Raw genomic sequence first — 22,859 nt, forward strand, 5'->3', positions numbered from 1 at the left:
CTGTCAGTCTAAATGTGCCATTGGTTTCCGTGTGGTTTTTGTGGCTAAAAAGTCAGGCACTCCTGTTGGTTTTAAGACCTGATGCCTCAGTATACAGATATTTCCACTTAGTGTGTCTGAGCTTTAGGAGTTACCTGTTAAAGGCAGTTTCTTCAGCTCCCGTGGAAGACAGGAGGCCTGTTCCTAGCAATGCAAGGCTTCTATTTTGAGTGTTCATTAATGGTTAAACCTAGGAAAAAACAAACAAACAAACAAACCCAAAGCAAAAATCTCACTTATATAGACCTGCTAAGATTTATGCTCAAGTCACCATAAGGGCTGTATGTGTCTTTCTCTTAATGAGATTTTGTTGTTACCCTGCCTGGGAAACTGCCAAGGTGGATCTTGATGTTGCTATGTTTGGGTAACCCTTTAGTTAGCGTTTACTCTCCTAAATGTCAATATTCTGATACTCCGAGTTCACTTGAAGTCCTCTCATGTGCTATGTAGACTCTTACTTGTCTTGAGCTGGATGTTACCAAGGGAACTCAATGCCCATCTGCACAGTCCAGGAATACAGTGTTATCACAAAAGCCTGTCCTTTCTTCAAGGTGAAAAATTCTCATTGCCTTGGACTGAACTTTGTTGGGACTTCAGAGTGAGAGCTGAAGGTCACGAGGCTAAGACGTAACTTGTGAAATCACTGTATATAACTTCTCTGATCAAAGCTATAGCCTTTAAATCCCATCTCTTCAGTGTTGCTATTTATATAGTGATTGATTATCTCCTCATGAGCCTACTTTGAACTCTGGATAGTGTATTCCTTGCAGAAAAATCAACATCTCTATTTGATCCTGTTTTTCTTGCTAGGTCTTGCAGACTAGGACAGTTCCTAATTTTCCTAGCCATTACGCAAGACAGAGATTCTCCATCAGCTTGTTATTCTGTGTCTTCCTGCAACAACAGACCAGACCAGAATTATGCAGATGTATCCATTGTGGCTGATTTTTGTCAGATTTCCGGTGGACTACGTCCAAGTGGAGAATTAATGGCCAATTCTGCAGGAGATTGTCCTGAGATTCACAATGCTATGAAAGAAAACTCAATTGTTTTTGTCAAATTTTCACATTCTTGTAATTAATAAACAGATACAAGCTGCTGAAGCAGCTAGTCCTCTATCATTTACCTGTAGCTAAAAATAATTGCTAGAAATGATATTTTGCTGATATTTCAAATCCATGAATGCAACCGAATTAATTTGCTCCAGACACTTTACATTTTAGTGTCTGTATACACATATATAAAATATAACCACATCCATATTTATAAGTATGAAAATGAATATATTTTGTACCTAGAAATATTCCTGTGTACCTCTGCACTTATCACTGGGAAATACACAGAGGACTCAACAGTAAGTATTAAAAGCAGGAGAGCTGATATCCTGGGGTTTGCCAGCCCCACAGATTCTTTATGTGGTTGAGGAGAGCCCTGACAGGGTGAATGTTCTTGAGTATTGCAGCTCAGGATTTCTGGTTATGCTGAGGGGTGAACTTGCTCCACCTCTTGAACAAATTCCTGCCTGAGCACACAAGGTTGCTGTTCCCATCCTGTGTGATAGGGGTGACCCATGTCCATCACCAGACTTGGAGTTCAGTTTGATAAGCTGTTCAGCTCCCAGGATCTGATAACATAAAAATAGTTAAGCACATGTTTAACTTCAAGCACATGATTCTTCTTGTCTCAAAGCCATGTTGCTCTGTGTCTGACCAAGGTGTCTGGCCAAGCTGGGCCCCTCAGCAATATACAGTGCACCTCCCTTTCCCCTTTAGGAGAAAGGTACATCTCCCTGCTTGCTGGCTAAAATTATGACCCAAATCATTAAAGTGTAGTCTGTTGAAAGCTAGGGACATTTTGGCAAATAATACTGTCATAGAAAAATTGTGTCTGAGCACTTGCTTTCTCCCTTAAAATATTTTCACTACAAAGCTAGTAATTTCATTCTATATAAACATAATTTTAATGAATGAGCAAATGCATTCAACTGTCTGGGGTGATGTGATGTGTATCTACACGTTTGGATAAATCTATGCACACACACACTCACTGATAAAATGTGTCTTTCCTCTTACAATGAAGGATGCATTATACTTCCTGGGAATTGTATTTTTTCCCTATATTACAAAACTATAGAAAGCATTACTATATCTCTAACTGAGAACTATTTCATGCTCTAGCATAGCCAAGTGTCTGCAGGCAGAGATAAGCTATGTTTTCCCATTTTCCTCTACAAAATTAGTGATCTAACAGCACAATAAAACCATCACCTTGTGTCACCAGTGGGGACAGTGGAAAGCATTAAGTTAAAAAAATTATAATATAGCTAGTATTAATGGGGAAAAAAATGGAATAATGTGGGGGAAGGGTTCTCCACAGTTTATTTTTTATTTAATTTGAAAATAGTTTTGAGAAAAAGAAGTTCCTGATATTACATGGAAGGCTTTGCAGAAAATTGATTAAGTGAAAAAAGCATGGCCAGTAGCCAGCAACAATCTGAAGTTGATATTTGCAACAAAACTGAAAAAAAGAAAAAAAAAAAAAAAAGAAAAAAGAAGAAAGTAGTTTAGGGGAATCTCTCTGGTCCTTTTCATTTGATATTTATAGATCACACTTACTGTTAGGAAAATAATGCCTTCAGTAACACAACTCTTTTGTAGGTAATAATTTACAGGGGTTCTCTTGGCTCTGTTTTTCTGTTAAACTGATTTTAAGGCCAAACCATACCCAGTTAAATAGTTGGGGTTTTTTGTTTGGTTGGTTTTGTGGTTGTTTTTTTTTTTTTGCTTGTTTGGGTATTGTTTGTTTTTTTGGTTGTTGTTTTCTTTTTTGTTGTTGTTTTTTGTTTGTTTGTTATTGTTTTTTTGATTTGGTTTGGTTTGGGTTTGGTTTTTGGTTTTGGTTTGGTTTCTTGTTGGTTTTTTTGGTGTGTTTTTTTTGTTGTTGTTTGTTTTCTTTTGTTTTCAAATTTTAATGCCTGTTTTTTAAAGCCCAGAACAAGACTGATTTCCTCCCCCACCAGTGAGTTTTGCAGAATAATTAGGGGGAAAAAAACCCACCTTCTACTGGCACAGAATATTGGCTCTTAGGAGGTAAATGAGAGGCTCCCCCTGCTTCTTCTAGCTTTTTAGAGGCTCAATATGCTCCTAACTTTGCACAAAGCCCATCCCGAGGAACAAAGCCTGTGGACCACCACCAGGAAGTAGTATTAGCCTTTTCTGCAGCCTTCCCACTGTGGATGTATGTTCAATTCCCGGATAAATGCACCTTTTAAACTATATTAATGTAAAAGTTTTATTTGAAAGATGCCAGCTGTGGTCCTAGCCCAGGTTTATTCATGTGGGACATTTACTGGGTCAACTTAATACTTGACTACTGCTTATTATCCCATCAGTCTTCGGGGACAACCCATGATCTAATTGCCCGGCATTTATGTTGCCCTGGCAACTATAAATACAGAGTAATAATCCTTAAAGGGGCAGTGTAGAATTTCATGCCCCTGCAGTGAAGTACACTTCATTTCCCAGAGCACCCCGTGTTTTTTAATTCAGTGAATAAAAATGTGTAATGAATAATTAATTACGTGCTTGGAGGCACAATAGCTGCCTACTTTTGAATATTCATCAGTGACATTATTAATTCACTAGAAATCCCAAGGAGCAGTGGGATAGGCTTTTAGCCTAGCTGGAGGACTTACAGATAATACTCTGCAACAAGAACAAACTTTTTTAAGCAGACTTTTCTTTTGCAGAGCTTTTTAAATTTAATTTACATCTTAATAAAATAGTAATATAAAAAGTTCTGTGCTGGATGTAGCCAAGCAGCAGCATGCGATAGCTGACCACAGTAAGAAACCCAGCAGGCTGGAGCCTGCTCCTCCTTGACCCACTGCCACACCTGACCTCTGCTTTAGGGCCTGGTGTGCATCACTGCAGAGAAGATAAACCCTAGGAGCAACTTGGGTAAGACCAGAGAGAAAAAGCAGATGGCCAGTCATAATTTCTAGTAATGTGTCAGGTTCTCTGATGAAAAAACTTCCTATTTGCCTGTCAAAAAAGTAAAGATCAAAAAACCTACCAATGGTAAATAACTTGTTGACAGGCTGCAAAGAGGATTATTCTACTGTTGAATAAACCTGCAAGTCTTTTCCAGAGATAGGAGTGTGACTTTCCATGTCATCACATTAGCTTAATGATGCCATTCCATTTAAAGCCGGGGATTTACGCCAGGTGAAAGCTGATGCTGAAGTGCAGAGACAAACCCCATCAGTTTTCTGGCAGAGAAGAAATGGAATGATCAGAAAGAAATCTCAGGGTTTTTTTGTAAAGTTTTCCTTCTTTCCCCATCTGATTTGCAATGCCAATGCAGTTGCAATGTAGTCTCTTTTCACCACTGATACCTAAGGCCAGATTCTGTGCTGACACAATTTCTTTAACTTGAGAGAGAATCTGATCCTCAGTGCTTTGGGCCAAACCTTGCAGAGCCCTCTTCTCACAAACAGCCCACTCTACAGTCCTGCTGGGGATTTTTCTTCTGAGGAATTTTTAGATGAAAATATTGTTTCTGCAAAGATCAAAATTCATGGCTACAGTCACCTTAACTCCTCTAAGGCAACGCAGTATCAGAAGAAAATGTAGTTTAATCTTTGAACCGGTCCAACAAACCTAGAATATCTATAAAAATCTTTATTTTCCTTTAGAGTTTGTTACTAAAGTATAATTCCTATCAGAATATTTGCAGGCCTGGCTCCTTGTTTGCAAAGGAATAAAACTTTTAAATCCTTCATAAGGCAATTGAACTGCTAAATCACAGACACATTTTAAAAAACGAGACCTGTAATCCACTGAGGTTCTTAATGGGAAGAAATCATTATGCCTAATTAAATGGAAAGTAGCTCCATTTGTATAAAGCTGGCAAAAAAGGAGCTTACTTGGAGCCTATGCTTGTAATAAGTTATATTTAAACTACCTGTGGTGTAATGGAGTCTCCTCTCTATTCAGGACTGATACCTAACGGTTCTTTTCAGTATCTCATTCTTCCTTTTCTTTCCTTTGTCTTTGACCTCCTCCTGTCATGTGATGAGCTGCTCCTCTTCTGCCACCCTTACATTCAGTGGCTCCCTCATCTTTCTGTCTCTTATTTCACCAGATACCTCCAGCTACAGCCACCACAACAGCGTACCCAGGTTTCATCTGTCCCGATTCTCTGCTGCAGAACTTGTTAACTATGTAGTGATGGAAAACAGCAATTACATACATTGGCTAATGCAATATGAAACTGATCAGCAATTTTAGCTGCTTGCTTTCCTACAGGAAATAAATAAATTTTTTTTTTTTGTTAAAGCTGAAACTCTATTTAGCAACAAATTTATATATCTGGAATATTTAGGTTTATTTCCTGTACAGTCATGGTGTGTACACCTTTAACAACAGAACTGATACAATCCAGCTTGGTCACAGGTTAAACAACAGTCATTTTGCTCAGCAATTCAAACTTTCATTACAATTTGTAATGCAGTAGAGCACTTGGGCTATGTAGTCATTTATTGCAGTGATTTGCATTAAAGAGGGTGTCATTGTATTACCTGTTAGCTTTGGTTGAGATTAGAAGTAATATCTACATTTATCTTTCACTCCTAGGAGTATGAAATTGTGCTAATAATAACAATAATAAAGCTAGTTCCTAAAAGCAAGTGAAATCTACACAGCTTTTTTCCCTTTTTTTTTTTTTTTTCATCTGTTTAAGAGGGGGAGTAGAAGAATCATGAATAATAAATACAGAGATAAGAGAACTGAAACTGGGAAATCAATTTACTGCAAAATATTTGCATATTTTATTAAAAGAAACTGTGCATAAACCCCACAACAGGGTGGAATGATTTATATTTTGATTTGATTTGTATACATTATACCTCTGGGAGAACTGATGCAACTTAGTCATCCCTGCAGGACTTTTTTTGGGTAGGGTTTTGTTGTTGTTGGTGGTGTTGTTTTGTTACAAATATCTTTGACAAGGGAGCAGTAGGTCCCCAACGGAAATTTTAAGTCAGTTTGATGCTACATGATATTTTTGGAATCTCACACAGTCAAGCATTCAGGACTGTTCTTAGCAAATAAGCAAGACCCCTGGGGGCTTGTCTGTATCCAGAATATCCCCAGGGTTTCTCCAAAACTGTGGTTCAGGTCAGAAGGCTTTCAGCTCTAGCTTTGTAAGAAAGGGACCTCAATCAACCCAGGCAGTACTTATAGTCTGCTATTAGAAATGCAAATCATTAACATAAGGAACAGTGTTTATATTCTCCTCTATATATTAGCAAATATATTTCCTTTATATATTAGCAAAAACCTGCAAAACCCATCTAATTGCTGAACACATGTTCAAGGTGTCCTGTTAAGGGCATGCTGGGCACTAAAGCAAGTGATGGGGATCACTGTGCAGCTCAGAGTGTCGTGACTTCTTCTATTTTAAAAAAATAATAATTATTGGAATTCACAAAAGGGAGTTGTGAAAACTAGGCTTGCTTTTCTAGCAAGAAAATTATTTTACACATCAGGTGCATGACTCAGACATCATAGTGCCTATCTGGTTATTTGGGTCTCTGGCTATTAGACAGCACAAAACTTTTCCACTAAGCATGGGAATCCCATGTTACAGCTGTTTTCCCAACAACAACATCAGCATAACACACTTTAAGGGGTTGAAATTTGACCTGAGGGGTGGTGAAGAGTAAGGAAAGCTGCTGTCCTGTCCCATTTCCTGCCCAAGGAACAGCCCTGTACAATTTCTTGGAAGTGCCTCATCCTGGAATACACTAATATATTTCATGTGGGCATTTTATCATGTTATGAAGGAGACAGAAAGGTCTCACCATGTTGAACTTTTGCCAGAAAAGCAAATTTTTCCACTAATAGCAGAGATCTCTACCTACACAAGTGTGTGTGAGAGAGTGTGTGCGAGTTTTTAAAGCACATCTCAGATTTAGAAATTTGAAAAAGCAGTTTAAAAACACATGGCAAAATTCCATTCATGTCTACAAAGTCAGTGAGTTCACATCCAGAAATCAGCGGTAATATTTCAAGAGCAGCTTGAGGTCTTCTCGTGTTTCAGTACTGGCAGTGATAATACTTCTAGCAGCTTTCAGGTGGTCGGAATCAAGACCAGTGAGAACATGAAAAAAATTCCAAGCTAATTTTTACTCTTTATTGCTCAGGCTTTGCTTTTTATGGGACTACCTAAAGTTTGTATACATGCTCTTAGAAACCTCTTAACTGCATATTGAATGTTTTACTCTTGGACATCAGAACAGTTTCTGTGTGCTTATGGTATCAGTAAATAGTAATATCTTCTTTGTCAATTATGAAAAAATACTTTGTCAGACATCACGCCTGTCCATGAGCAGTGAAATTCAGAAAAGTTCCATAATTAATCCTTGCCACGTATCCAGTTGGCTCAGCTTACTTCACTTAGATCCTGAATGTAATTTATACAATCTGAAAGCTGTCTGTGAAACACCTCTGCAAATAGGCACAGATGATTTGGTGAGGAGCCTTTCATAAGTACATAATATAATCAGCACTGTCATTGTATATTTGAGAAATAAATTATGTGTATGTATGTTTGATAAACAATGTACTTCACGATTTTCCTCAACCCTAATGTATTCTGCAGAACACCTTGCTTCTGTGGGACCTTTAAAGCTTAATATAGTCCTTTCCCCTGCATTGTGATTGGATTAATTTAACGATTTACTAATCCACTCATCCAAATAGCTGTTCCAGTTTATAGTCATCTGGGTACATTCAGATCTTGCTATCTTCACCTGCTTCATCCTCCTTCCATGTATGAATTACAAGGAAGTAAGTATCTACAACCCTGGGCAGTAGCAGGGGCCTGCTTTAATGAGGTCACCTCACCTAATCTGAGAATTGAGTGGGTGAGACTCCCGCATGGCACCACACAGTAACTCAGATCAGCAAAGGGAGCCCTTATATACCTGGGAGTAGAAAATATCTGTCCTTTGGTGGGATGAGCATCCTATTATGTACTATTGAGCTATATATGGAGCTGGATTGGGACAAAAGTTTCATCTATTTTTTTTGTTTTGTTGTTTTCAGAGTTGCCAGTGAAGCCTGACACAAAGGGATTTGTGCAGGGTATGATTACACTGAGTTCAAAACAGGGTATCATTTACTTGTAGTTGTTATTTTCTGTTGTGACTTCATGGATTAATGGTCTTTTTGCTATCTCTTCCCATGTCTAGAAACTGTTCTTCCATCTCCCTTCCACTCTAAACAAGGTTAATTTCCTTAACTTTTCATCACAAAAGCTGGTTGCCAAATCTTGTGCAATGCTTGTTCTCTTCATGCTTTCACCTCAGTTTGTTTCAGTTTTTTAAAAGGTGGGATATAGTCCTGTTCTAATGATAAGTGAAGACACTATTTTTTACTTGGTTGCCTTTTGTCACCAAAGGTATATACATCTTTAACTTAGATCTGGAAGAAAAAGAGGAAGCCCAGAAAATTCACACAATTTCTTTGTATGGTTATGATGTTTTACAGGCAGAGAGTGGCTAACTTTAAATGTTGCACCTCCCTTGCTGCCAGTCATCTTTGGTGATTTTGAAAATTTCCCTCTAAATTAAACAAGCCTAGGAACTCCAGGTTGCCAAATGATAAGAGAAGTTGAATGTTGCTGTCCTGGCCCTGGGTCTTCAGCTTGGGTTGTCTGAGGCTCATTAGATATGAGCTCTGATTGAAGCTTCTCCACCAATTACATTTGAAATGTCTCACACTGATTTGGAATTGCTCTTATCTAATGATGCCGGTGCGATCAGTTTGTATCCTTTCCATATTAGAAGATTTATTTGAGTTTCACTCTATTTGATCTGCTATTTCCACAAAACTCATTAGGAGTCAAATTTTTATAGGGTGTCTTAGGTATTTTGTTTGAAACTTGCCACTGAATTCCAATGTTACAAAGAGAAACGAGCACACACAAATTTGGAGAACACCATAACTTTTATTTCCTTGGCAAATCAGACTAAGATAAAACCTGAAATGCAATGGCCCCAGAGCTGGAGATAAGCAGGGGTTTAATAAAAATAATTAAATAAATGTAGCTTTATCAGGGCCTGCCTGAGATTTCTGGTACTTCCTACTCAAAGTCACCAAAGGCAGTCATATTATTTCCTTGCACTACATTAACATTTTTACTTCTATTCTACAAGCAAAGAGCAGTGAAAGTCAGTAGCAATTAAAATTAAATTACCAAATATTTTCTCCTTTGGGTTGATTCACTTAAATGCATCTGAGGGTGGGAAGGCAAAATTCCTTAACCCTGCTACCTCTGCTTTCAATGTAGTACAGGAGAGGAAGCAGCACAGATGACAATTCATAACCTTAGATGAGGTAGGATCTATGTTGTCATGGTCCACTCTTCATTGGACTTGTGATGGTTCATTTCAGCTGTGATCCCAAAGCACAAAAATGAAACAGCAACAGGCCCAGAGAGTTAAGTTATCAACACACAATGACTTTATTGGTCTTGCCTGTCAAGTGGCTTGCGATAGAAAGGAAGAAAGAATAGGAAAGATGAGGTAAAAAGCGGGGGAAAGAGGATAATCGCTACCATCACGGGGCCACAGGTGTACTTATGGTCCTGAATCCAGAAGACGTTCCTCTGCTTCTTCTTTGATCATTGTGATCTCTCGGTGGGGAAGATCTTCAAAGTTTGGTTATTAAGGAACCATCTTTTATCCTGGGTAGCACACCTTGCCCCTCCTTGGACCCACCTCCACTCCACCTCTGTCCTATGGAAACATGCCGATCTCCACCTGTCTGGAGTGAGGCTTCCACGCATGCCCAGAGAGGAGTGTCCAAGGTGTGGCCAGCTTTGGAGGCGGGTAGCTTCTTACCAGGAGGTGTGTTTTTGTATTATAATAACATTATAATCAGGAAAGTTCAACTGAGGCTTTCTCAGTGTTGGCACAGCAAGTGTGATCCATCTTCCTTGACAGCAGTTCTTTGCTTTGCTGCTCCAGTAGAATAGACCTGTACCAGGTACCAGCACTGTCCGTACCTCAGTCCATTCTCCATGGTTTCTGCATCTGCAGCAAGCCACTGCCAACTCACATTGAGATGTTAGTCCAGTTCTTGGGGTCTAGTCACTGATGACAATGTTAAGACAATACTCAGTTAATGGTCAGGTGAATTTGCCAGTCTGGACACTGTGTCATATACACTATGTAGTGAATGTGGACTTTGGCTTACTTTTGACAGCTTGGACTGGGCAGGATGAAATCTAGTATGTCTACATGCCTTTAGCTGAATCAGAGAAGCCTAAGTCCTCTTTTTGAACAAACTCAGATGTGTTAACCAGAATTTAATGGAAAGGTATCTTTTTCTTCAGACAGAACACAAAGTGAACTTTTACTTTCAGTTTACAAAGAGCCCACATCAATAGGCACTGTATATGAGTAGGAGGAAGATGATTCTTTACCACTAAGACTGTTTTGAACATCCAGGTGAAGTCTACTTCAAAGTTGTGACAGCATGCACTTCAAACGTCTTTTGACATCAAGCTGGTGAAACTCATGACCTACAATAATATGAATCCTGGGGTGGACAGAGATGGATTCCTGCTATGTTTCTGCATAGCAAGGTTCAGGTATTAACAGGTCAGTTTGGCTTAAATTTTCTTCCTACTATGACAAAAGTTTCATGGGTCCATGGATTGTTGGGGCACTCTTGCAGACTTAACATGGGAATGGTTAACATGGGAATCTTCGCTACCAACAGACATGTAATGTAAAATTACTTTTCCTTTGTGCCTATACAGCTGCTCTCTCCCGCAGAGAGTGTCATGCCCTGCTCTGCTGGTTAAAGAACATTTCGCTGCCTCTGCTATTTGCTCCTTTCAGCAGCTATTGTGGACTGAACTCAAAGCTCCTTTCACAGAGAAGTTGTGATGCCAGAGTACATGGTCCCCAGGGTGGTGTGGAGGAGCAGCCCTGGGAAACCTGGAGCAGCAGTTTCTTTCTTATGGCCTGAGTTTGGCTAACATGCTCTTATTCCAATAACGGTTCTGTTTGATGCATCCAGCACAATGCAGAAAGTGAGTAACAGGAGAGTTCAATAGTGAAATTGAAAGAATGAGAGTTAGGAAATCAATCTTGAAAAATCAGGGTAACTGTTGTCAAAAGAGATGTGAACCCAATAGCTGTATATATTAGCTGCTTAATCTGCCCCAAAGATCAACAGTTTTGGGTAGAGGGGCTCTGAGTTTCAACTTTAACAATGAAGTTAGGGAGTTGGTGTCAGCAGCTTGGAAACAGTCTCACATTTAGAATTTGTTCCTGAAGTCACAGTAACAAGTTCCTTTTTTTTTTTATTTTTATTTTAAGTTCTGATTTGGTGCCTTGCAGCAGCACATCCACTTTCTGCTATTAATGAGTTGATGGCTTGAAAACTTACTCTCAATTGCAGTGCAGCCTTTGATTTTACAAAACTCCTCCAAATGCCTCCAGCTAATTGTGTTTTCAATAATAAATTGTTGAAGAAATCTTGGCTTAGCTGAATTTACTTCAATTTGATTTAATTAATGTGTTTGAAGCCACTATCCTGAGCAGCTTGGACTACTGGATTGCTTGTGTTATTTGCAGGACACTGCAGAGGGCTGACCTGTAATTTACAGCCTTCTTTCACACCATCTATCACATTGCAATGCCATCATTTAAAATAATGGCATCTTCTTGCCTTCATACAAAATGATTTTTGCAGCTGTGAAGACTCTGACTAATAGGGACTTTTTTATCATGTAGAAAGCAGAACTGAACATAGGTGGCATGTTTGCAAGCTTGACTGATTTACAGAGGCCAGCCTCTTTTACAGGTGGATTACAAAGCTGCAGAGCCAGCTCCTCCTTTTTGAGTCACAGGAATCTTTAAGGTGATTTGTACCATTATTAACTGTTCATTGTGTTCAGATGTTCTGCTTTGTCTCATGCTTAGAATCCTGGACTTCACTCATTTTTGCTTCTGTTATTGGAAAAATTGATGCCATCACAGCCAGTATTTTCTGCCTTCCCAACCCCTTTACCCAGGCCTTCCACACCAAGTAATTCTGGTAAGATCTAAAATAGCAGTTCAGCTTTTATGATCAATTGTGTATAGTCTGTAATTCTCTAGTAGAACTGCAAGGCACAGAGATGTCATAACACGGAATTCACAGATTACCATTATCTGATAACGTATGTGATCTGCTGGACAACGTGGCATCACACTTTAGAGACATTAAATTTGCTTGCTAGGAGTAAAAAAGCCTTTGGTCTGGGGCATGGAGCTGTTATTTATGGCCTAATTTTGAACAGGAAAGCACTGTTGTCAGTTAACTGAATTACCAAGAGTTGCAGAAATCTTAGCAAAATAGTCTTTCTAACACTACCCAGATGTTTGATATTAAACAAACATCTGTTTTGAATAGAAGATATTTCACTCCCCTCTGCACATCCTCTTTAACACACCAAAGAATGGCTGGAAAGAACTGTCACAGCTATAGTTTTATTTAGTTCTCTGAACACTGCTGTCCATAGCGTCAAAAACGCAGGGGAAAAAAAACCCAACCCTTGGAAAGGTTAATAGTGGCCTTTCCAGTGTCATATTCTACACTTTATGTGTTGTGGTAATTATTATCATTATAGCTGTAAGGATGTCTAGTTATCTTTCTTAATCACATACTATAAAAAGTGCTTCTGAACACATATCTATTATTTAATCAAAATTTCACAGTTATTGGCATTTATGCTCTGGAAGGGCTGTGTTTATTTTCTGTTTGCAAAGGGGAACAGTGCCTCCCAGAAGAAAGGGAGACCTTCATCCATGCCCACTTTAATCACTGTCATATCATGTGACAATCTCTACTATTAATATCAGAGACTGCTAATACATGTTATTATGTCCTGTTGCCTTGTACTTTTTGCACCCTAAGAAAGAACTTTCATTAGCAGACTAAAAAAAAACTAGTGTGAGAACTGAGCTGTCTTCCCAAGGCAAAGCCAAGTATAAAGTTCTCCTGCCTGGAACAGCTTGAGATGGTTTCAGGAATGCCTGTATCTAACAGAGTCAGCCCCACATCTGTTCTCCCATCACTGCATTTTGGCTCTGGCCCTCTGCAAGAGAGTGTTGAACCAGTTCTCCAGTTCATTTGTTAGGGCCCAACACTGGGTCTGTTCAGAGGTCTTAGCTGCTATTGCATCTCCATACTTCTCTGTTAGATCACTCCCAATGATTGCCACTTGCAAGACCATGTACAATGCCAGTTTGGCATTGACAAAAAAGATCTGGGTGGTCATAATTCTACATCATTCACATTGCCCCAAATGTAATCTCAAATTTCAGAAGAACATCATGCCCAATAATGCCTGCTGTGCCACAGCATTTGTGGGGTACAGCTTCACATAATGTTCCCCTACAAGAGCTTCTCCCTTGTCACTTTCCATGATCTTGGCACTCATGTCAGCCATGGTAGAAGTGTGTGCATAAGGCTTCTGTCTTCTGCAATATCTCTGTTCCTTGAGATATGTAGATACCTTCCTCCCACTCAGTGACACTGACATCCATGGGTCAGACAGACTACACTGCCAGTACTGCTTGCCTCCTGCTGCTATCCTGTATCCAGCATTATCTCATTAACCACAGTGCCTTCAAGGAGTTAGTAGCGTTTTCAGCTCCCTCATGGTGTCCTTTAAATGCTCACAGTTGGTTCAAGGACTTTTCATGATACCTAGAAGATCAGCCTGATACCACTGTAGAAAATGTCATGATATTCATTATATGCTGCTGGGAAGCAGAGTCCTTCCAGCTGAAGTGCCTTCAGCCTGCCCAGACATGGTTCCTGTAATGGAAATGGGGAAGGTGATGTTGCTGTGCATGAACCTCCACTCAAAGACCAATGTGTCCTCGAGTCACATGCTTATAGGCCTAGGGTCTTAGTCCAAATGGGAGCTCTCATTAGGCTAGGTGCTGTACAAATACCAAAGAAAGATTGGCCAATTCTGAAAAACAAGTAGGAAACATGTACAAGGAATGCTGGAAGGGATGTAGTAGTACCAAGAGACTGTTCTCAGGTGTCTTAGAGCTCCTATGAGTCATTCCAAATATACATATTGTAGTATGCTCTCTCACCACTAAAAAAACCCCACCCCACAACCTTCTACTTTGTTGATGCTTTTCTGTTGTCAAATGCAAAAAGCAAGAGAGGGGTTGCTGTCAAGGAGAAAAACATGAAATCTAGTCCACAATTCCTCAAAGAACCACTGCCTTTCAACAAAACTAATCATCCATTATTTTTTGTATCTTCTCATATTAGACACAGGTCTGACATATATCAAAAAGACCTTGCTTGCTAAGCCCATTGGGAAATCTCCTGCCTATTCACATGGAAATATATCCAGAAGTCCTTCTAGGATATTTCCTTGGGCTAGCTGCTCAAAGAGGCCAGGTAAGACATGTATCTTGTCTGGCTTCCAAGACAATTTAGACACAAAGGCCAGGCTGTTAAAAGCATGGATCCATGGGACCCAGGGTTCAGAGGCCTGCTTTGTCAGGGATCCAAGAGGTGGTGTAAACCCTGTGCCTGTGCAGTGGGCTCAGCAGACCCAGCCCAAGAACCACTTTCACGCTGGTCTTTGGATATGGGTGTTGCGAATTATGGCATCTGAGTCATGCTACCTGTTTCCTGGATGTGAGAGGCTTGGGAATCTTGCAGAGAGATGCTGTGCATAGCCTAGGGGATTGCTGGACCGGGACATGAGACATGGTGTTGTGGCCATTCTTCATAGTCACTTTACTGCCAGAGACTGGTAGAGGTTTGAAGCAGAGTCTGAGGAGAAACATATCTTCATTCTGTATATTACATTTCCATGGTAAACTTTAATCATTATTAACAACAAAAAATGGATAGGATTGTTTTATTCTGTGGCCTTTAACTGGAACAATTTCATCTAAATCCTCGATTATTAAAGTGAACTTGCACATTTGTGCCTATGGTAAGATCTGTTGACTTAGCCACAATACATGTTTGTCTGGTAAGAAAGCATGAAATTCCTGATTTTCTGATTGAGTATAGTTTATTTACAAACACCCAAAGTCAAAAATTATTTCTGACTGAGGGAGATTTTTTTCTTCTGTTAAGACTCATAGAAATGCATATGCTTGTGAGCCAATTTAGTGTGTGTATAAAAAAAACAGCGCAGAAATATGCTTTCTGATGCAAAACCCAATAGCAGTGTATGTGACACATCAGTGCTACTATCAATTCCATTTTGCTTAATATATCTCACCATGTGATTATTCTCAATTTGAAAATAGCCATCCAGTACATTTTTCTATAATGAAAATGCACTTGCATCTTGTAGGTATACTAACAAATTTAACACAGAAGCACAGCCATTGATTATTCAACAACAAGATGAGCATATCTGCTGTAAAATATATTTTTAAAGGTAATCTCTAATAGCCATTTCATAGCAGCTAGGCTTTGCACTAATATGCTTGTCTAATGTCCCATTTAGATTCTTATATCCTAAATTAGTGATAAATCATGGGTGGAAATTTGTATTTTATATTCCTAAAGCATCAAAATAAAGTGTGACTTTAGCTGTGTAGGACTAGAAATTATGAGTGCTGGTTCTAGGAAATGCTTGTGCAGACATCTCAGGAGATGCTCTGTCTTTTGTTGTAACCTTTAGCAGAAGTGTGTAGCTTTTATGGGATTCAGTAAAAGTAAGTGAGCCCTATTTAACTCAAGCCAAGACCATCCTGGTTAATGGAGAGTGTAAGGCATTATTAAGCAGAACCAGCACAGAAACACAAGTGCAAACAAACTAGGACTCAGAATAATGATGTACCTAAAAACACCACCATTTCCGGAGACATCAGATGTGGCTCCCCAGCCAGGCACATGCACTTCTAGTTTGTCAACAATGCAAAAGGAGATCATCAGTAACCAGTTTCAAATGGGCATGTTGCCCTTCTTTCTGATTAGAAAAAGGGAGTAATAAGAAAGCTGGAGAATAGGTTTTTTCCCCCTCTGCTTCAATGATCTGAGAGGAAAACAGAAAAGCCACTTGATATATCCATGCCATTGGTTTCCTCCATTGTTCCCCCAGTCCATCTTGGCACAAACTCAGCTTTGTACACTTCTCTCAACCCTGCCTCTTTTCTGCTCTTCTCCCAGTGTTTCAGCTATACTTCCCAACTGTCAACATTTAAAATTCTTAATGATGCAACATGAAGTTACTATGGCAACTAATGTCATTGCCTAGGTGGTGGTGATCATATAATGTGCATTGCCATTGAAATTTAGAATTATTTTCCATAGATCTAGGAAGACCATGCAGAGGGTTGCACTCTATCCCATTCAATCCCGTGAAAAAAGTCCACTAAAACCCTAGCAGGCATTACAGAGGAAGTTATTACAGTTTTTTGGAACACATATTTGTGCCTTATTAATGTATTGAATTAAACTTTTGGCTCTGAAAAGGTGATAGTTTAGATATTTATTTAGTGTGATCAATATATTTCTGAGCAGCATACATTTTTTTCTGTCTGATGTAGCTATAAACTTCGGCTACTTTCAGCGCAGCTCAGGAATATTTTAAAAAATTTGCTTTCAAAAGCAAGTGCCCGCCATTCACATAAAATTACAGTTTTGTTTTATACATTAATAGCTAGGAGAGCCACCAGATTCTAATGACGTCACTCAGATTTTCATCAGGCAAACATCCTAATAAACTACTGGCACCCTTTAGAGCTTACCAAAGTTACCAAAGTGTGCAGATACTCTTGTGATAGGCACAACATTTACAGCTAGATATGCAGGGAATAAACTAGATTTGCTAGTTAAATTTCAGTCCAACACATAATCTAATAAATAAGTGTATTTCAATAGCAGGGATTCCAGGAGTATCTTTGACCCACAGAGACAGTAAGTAAAACTGAAGTGAAAGCACAGTGGCCTTTTTCTTCTTCCTAAGGGGATTCCTTTCTGGTTCACATCTCAGCAATAACAAAGATTTTGCAACCATTGTTTGATAAAGGAAAGCAGATCTGAACCAGCCAACTTTTCAAGCCCTGGGTTGGCTCTGTATCTGAGCTGAAACAAACCTAGTTGCAAATTAGGATACAGCACAGGAAGGTACCCTGCAGGTCATCAGCAGGCTCCCAGTTACAAGCAGTGAAGCTGTATAATCCCCTTCTTGTATGTATTAAGCTTCATTAGAAAACTAATTGCCTGGAGTATTTGACTGGGATTCTTATATTAGGAAGTTATTCTAGAGATGGTAGTGAGAAGTCACTCTAAGCAATTTCTTTCGTATTATCTATATACACATTTGGTATTTTTTTATTGTTGCCAGTTGTACATCTAGCCTTTTCTTGATGTAGTGTGGAGGATGGCTTTATATACAAAACCAAAACTGATATTTCTCTTACATTTAATCCTGTTGATATTTTCAGCCTTTTTCTCTGTTAAAGGCTGATTTATATGGAATCTAAAAATACGGGGATGGTTACAGAAAATCAGCCATTACTAGAAAGAGGGAGATACAGAGGTTGGTGAAAGAAACAGGTGCAAGGATTTTGTGTCACCTTGTAGATATGTCTCATTTTCCAATTGTTGGAAAGTAGTTCCATTATAATTTATAGATTATTATAGAATGTAATGTAGTTTTGTTTTGTTTTTCTTTTTACTGGAAATAACATAAATCCTCCTTCTAGGGTTTTTATATTGTCATTGACCTCCCCCATATCTGAGTGATTTGCAAAGAACATGCAATACAATAAAGTCTCTTACAGGCTTCATCAAGTCTCTGGCTTCAGGTCTGTGAAGAGATGAAAGTTTCAATGCTAGGAGGAGGATCTTTGGCCAAGTAAAATTTTCAGGCCTTTCTGAAAGGTGATGATGTTATGAATTTGCCTGTTCTTTATTTTCTTCCCTAGCCAGATTCTCCTGCCTACAAATATTCTCTCTTCTGTTGTCACAGATTTTGTCTTGCTAGAGTTGTTGACACTCAATTCACAGATTAAAATTTTGTTTTTAATGTAACTTGGCAGGCTGACCCACAGTTGGGTCATTTATTGTGGTGAATTTAATGTATTATTTTTGTTTGTTTGTTTGTTTGTTTCCTCTGGTCTGCATCTTGAAACACTAAATTTCTTTTTGGAGGCTGCCTTGGTGACCTCAAGACAGCAGCCACCAGGAATCTTATGAGTGTTTAGTATAAGATTAGTGATCAGAAAGTTTCACATGAGCTGATAATTAAGCATCCAACCTGTACCTAAGAAGCTGTTGAGGTTCAGCCATTGCTACCTCTGTACTGCTTTATGTCTCCCTCATTTACTGAAGAGCAGTGATGAAAAATAAGCTCTGAAAGAGTCAGTGTACAGGGTTTTTTTTTTTCTTTTCCTTTCAGCCTTTTCAGTCCCAAAGCCCAAGATGATGTATCAAACATTCCCTGAGGTACAGAATCAGCTTGAATAGAAAGAGAATGTATATCCATTCATTTTGAGTGTGAGCTCTCCAGTTCTTTCATATTAGGCATCCATAATGCCTGCAGACAATAAACACAATTGCAGGAGTCTATGTAGTATCAAAGCGAGAGGCAAAGTTATTTACAGCATGTCAAGGTCTTTCTGTGACAGTGTAAGAACACTTCGATAATAATAATATAGCACTTGCAAGTAATGATGTACTTATAAGTATAGATGAAGCACCTTTAATTTATTTGATAAAGTGAAAACTGAAGAGGGCAGCTTCACGGAAGCGTACACCTCTGGTCCTCACTTGCACTGAGTGTTTACTCTGAGAGTATGTGAACCCTTGCTGAAGCTTTTTCATTAACAAAAGAACTTTATAAATGCAGAAAATAGTGAGATATATAAGATTTTTTTCCAAATAGAGAGAACCTATTCTTGGGCAAATACAATATGCATGTTATCTGTGGGCGAAGTTTCTAGCACCAAGAGGTCAGCTCTCACCTTCTGGCAGAAAGGTTGAGTCTTGTCTTAGAAAAATATCTCACAAATTTCTTTCCCCTAAGAGACAATCAGGATAAGAAGCTTTTAGGCTGGCATTTTTATGAGTTTCCTTGAATATTTAGATTAAAAGTCACCATGGTGTAAGGGGTAAATCTTATCCAGACCAGACAAGTCCACCCTGCTTTCTGAGAAATCCCTTGAACGTAGGGTTTGAATTTTCCACAATTACTTTGTCATGCCCAGGATTTTGGTCTGCATATATACTGCTTCCATCTCCAGGTTGTAGCTTTGCCAAATGTTTTTGGTCCCAAGCTGGGATAATTCTCTCTTTCAAGGCTGTCTCTATCCAACTGCTCTTCTCTAAATTCATGGGTCTTCTCAAATTAGAGTGGATAGGATTTTAATGGAAAGCCAGTTTGTAAGCAGCAGTAAAAGGGATGTGTTTTCATTTCTATGATATCAGACAATGGGGGAAAAACCTCTTAAATTATTCTGTCAAATTCAAAATGAAACTCAAAGGTCTCATTAAATTGCTGTCATACCAAATATACAAGGGGAGACCTGGTGGAAATCTCCTGTTAAAAGAAACAAACCATATGTATTTTTCAGAGCCAATGAAGATATCTCCAAGAATGACGCTACTAAAAGTGGGATGACAGAGAATGGAGCTCTCTTGCAACATGGAAGCCCTGCTGAGATCTGTAGGGGATGGTAATTGTCAAGGTTTAATCCTTCAGCCATATGTTAAACCAGTTTATTTAGTCTTGGAGGCCTTGTTTATAGTCTCTGGGATTTCTGTCCTGGAACAGGCCATTACAACAGAAAAACTGTAAAATAAATGCAATTATTTGGCCATTCAACACAGAGAGGAAGAATGTAGGTGAGGATGTAAGCCAGGGAATGGCTGGAAGGATCTAAGAGTGTATAGAAGTTCTGAAGTATGTGTATGTATTAATAATCCATTTTATATGGGAAAGCAGAAGAGGAAAGAGTTTGACTGTTACAGAACATTAGGTCAGCTTTAAATGGGTTGTTTTCTTTTCAGAGAACAAAAACAATAGTCTGAGCCTTTGATAGCCCAATCTAGAGTTGTAGATATCAAATGCTCCCTCACAGCAGTCATTTCAGTGAAGCAAGCTCAAGACTGAAATATACTTTCAAAAAAAGGGAAACAACAATAATTAATACGAAGAGAAGTGGCCTGCTTTGGGTCATTCATCAACAGAACTAAAGGATACATTTAATCCAGACATACTCAGAATGAACAGTTAGTTCAGTTTCAAATTGTGTCTTGTATAGCATTTCTTCAAAGAGAGATCATTTAAAGATGCAACATATTCTTTCCAGGGTGATTATTCTAAACCAATCTAATCTGCTGCACATGAGTCAATCTCACAAAACAGACAAACTGCAGAGAAATCTGTAAATCACTTTTTTTTTTTTCATACACCTAACTTATTAAGATCAAATCAAAGCATGCTGATAACTATATTTCACTAGCTGAACTTCCTTAGAAGCCTAGTAATTTCCACAGTTTCTCTTTTTTTTTTTCTTTTTTTTTAATTTTTTTTTTTTAAGTAACATCTAATCCTGGTAGCTGCAATAAAACCTTCAAATATTACTCAGCACAAACTTATCTCTCTATGTTTTCAGGTGTCCAAGCCAAAGCTCAGAATTAAGTCTAAGTGCAGCTAAAAAGAGTCTAAGTTTCACGATGGGTTCATTTCTTCCTCACCCAAACCACTTTTGTATTTAGCTAAAATTAGTCCCCTCTAAAATCATGCTGATAAGTCATACTGATGTTTTCCTTTTTCTTCCCCTTTCTTACACATCCCACATCCTCCCTTACACATTCTCTGTGATCAAGCAGTCAGGCATGTATATACTGTGTATTCTACTATAGCCAGTTTTCCCAAGGTAAGCTAGGAGGTTTTCCTAAAACATAGATACCCAGACATTTTTTTTCTGGGTAACTACTGCCCTGTGCAATGCTGCAAGATTTCAGTCCTCATGCACTGAGGTACAAGCACGCAGCAGGACTTGGCATAGCTCATGGAGGGAAGGAAGGGAAGCAGCTGCTGACAAAGGTGTGTGGAGCACAGACCTCAATGTGGCAGCACTTTGTAGAGCTGAAATGCTTTGTTATCTGCGTGCCTCCAGCTATGGCCCAGCCTTCCTATTCACCTCAGGTATGCTGCATAGGAACAAAAGCTGGTGGAAATAACTTGCAGCTATTGCTATGCCTCCTGCTCTTGCCTGCTTCCCTCTCTCCCACTACCCCAAACATGTGGGAGTGGGAGAGTGGGTGAACACCACCCTGCCAGCACTAGGAGGCATGGCCATGCCAATCCACACCTATTTTGGGACACTTGGGACAGCATTATTTCCATCTTTTTCCCAATCCAGCTTAGGTTCGCTGCAGAGAATTGGACTGTGGGTTTTCCTAGACTACAGGAGTCAGATGGATGTCTGGCTTCAGAGAACAGGACAATCTCCCTTCCTCGTCTCTCTCTGTGCCTTCTGCTAAGGTCAGACCAACATTGCACTCTGTTGGAGCAAGAACCGCAAGAGGCAGAGAAGAGTAAGACAGGATCTGGAGGGGGCAAACCCAGGTTGGTAAGGGAGGGAGGATAAGAAGACTATCCCGAAAAGCCCTACAGTCCTGGTGCTGTCCTTCAACATGTTTTCAAACTGTCAGATAATTTTTCTTATATCATGTGCTTGTCTCATTGCCTTTTGTTAATGCCACGTCCCTTCTTGACTGCCCCAGCATCCCAGATGCCCTGTCTTTTTTCTGCTACTAACTGGTATGAAGTAGAGGTACCCACTGCCTTATATATTTTGTTAAAGTTTAAGGTAACTGAAGAACTTATTTTCTGGTGAAAAGTTCCACACATTGAGCTATACTAAAATTACGAGTTCTAACAAGTTTACTCTAGCACAAATGTGCCTGTTTATTAAAGGAGAAATACTAAACAGCATTCCTGATTATTCCACAGTTTTCTCTCCACTATGTCTTCACATTCCATTTCTGTATTTATCTCCTTCTGTTTCCAGCCCAATGCACACAAGATCTTGGTTGCGACGTTTTAACGCCCTTTGAAGTGCCAAAGTTGGTAGTAACATCTTATTTCAAGTTCTTTGATTGAGTCAACTAGGTCAGTACAAGTCACATGGACCATCACCCACTTGTTCACGAACATGCTGAGTCAGTGGCAGAAGGTTGCACCTCACAACACGATTCCATTGTTATTTTAATTTTCTCGTTTCACAGGTGCTCTCCCATCATTTCCCTCCTACTGCAAGAAGCTTTGCTATAAAACGAGCACAACTAACAGCGCCCAGGGCTGCTATACAAAGGAAAAGCTGGGGGAAATTGCTACAAGCTCTCATGTCTGCGGCTACTTTATTATGCCACTTGACACAGCTTGAAGGAGAACTAGAGATTTCACAAAAGGCAACATTAAAAATAACTTCTTTTTTTTTTTTTTTGTCAATTAAATCTAAGTGTTTTAAAAACCTCATCACTGACAAGGTTTGCTTGCGTTTTTTTTTCCTCTCCCCATCCCTCCACCCCCTAAAAGGAGCTCTAAACAACATGCTTTTGTTTAAACCATGTACATTTCATGCACTTTAGTACAGAAACACAAAACATAGAAAATTACTTGGTCCAACCATGTTAAAAAATGTCTGATTGCATTAAAAAGCTGACAGCTGGAGCAGTAGGAAACACTTTTGAGTGGGGAAACCTGAGGGACTAGAATAGAAACGGATATAATTCCAGAAGTTC

General features: G+C 39.1%; 1 long non-coding RNA gene across 5 annotated transcripts in view; it reads left to right on the forward strand.

The window, feature by feature from the left end:
• The window catches only part of LOC127385881 (uncharacterized), a 36,188-nt gene extending 13,595 nt beyond the window's left edge, over positions 1-22,593 (forward strand). For 2 of the 5 annotated variants that reach the window (XR_007889766.1, XR_007889769.1), the window contains 7 exons: positions 10,559-10,711; positions 10,873-11,148; positions 12,044-12,158; positions 14,400-14,531; positions 19,679-19,780; positions 21,476-21,681; positions 22,344-22,593. This is a non-coding gene — a long non-coding RNA (uncharacterized LOC127385881). The remainder of the gene's footprint in view (positions 1-10,558; positions 10,712-10,872; positions 11,149-12,043; positions 12,159-14,399; positions 14,532-19,678; positions 19,781-21,475; positions 21,682-22,343) is intronic. The other 3 variants (XR_007889768.1, XR_007889767.1, XR_007889770.1) reach the window with 3 other exon arrangements.
• The last annotated feature ends 266 nt before the right edge of the window (positions 22,594-22,859 follow it).

Source organism: Apus apus, chromosome 5 (assembly GCF_020740795.1).
Source record: "Apus apus isolate bApuApu2 chromosome 5, bApuApu2.pri.cur, whole genome shotgun sequence".
NCBI lineage: Eukaryota > Metazoa > Chordata > Aves > Apodiformes > Apodidae > Apus > Apus apus.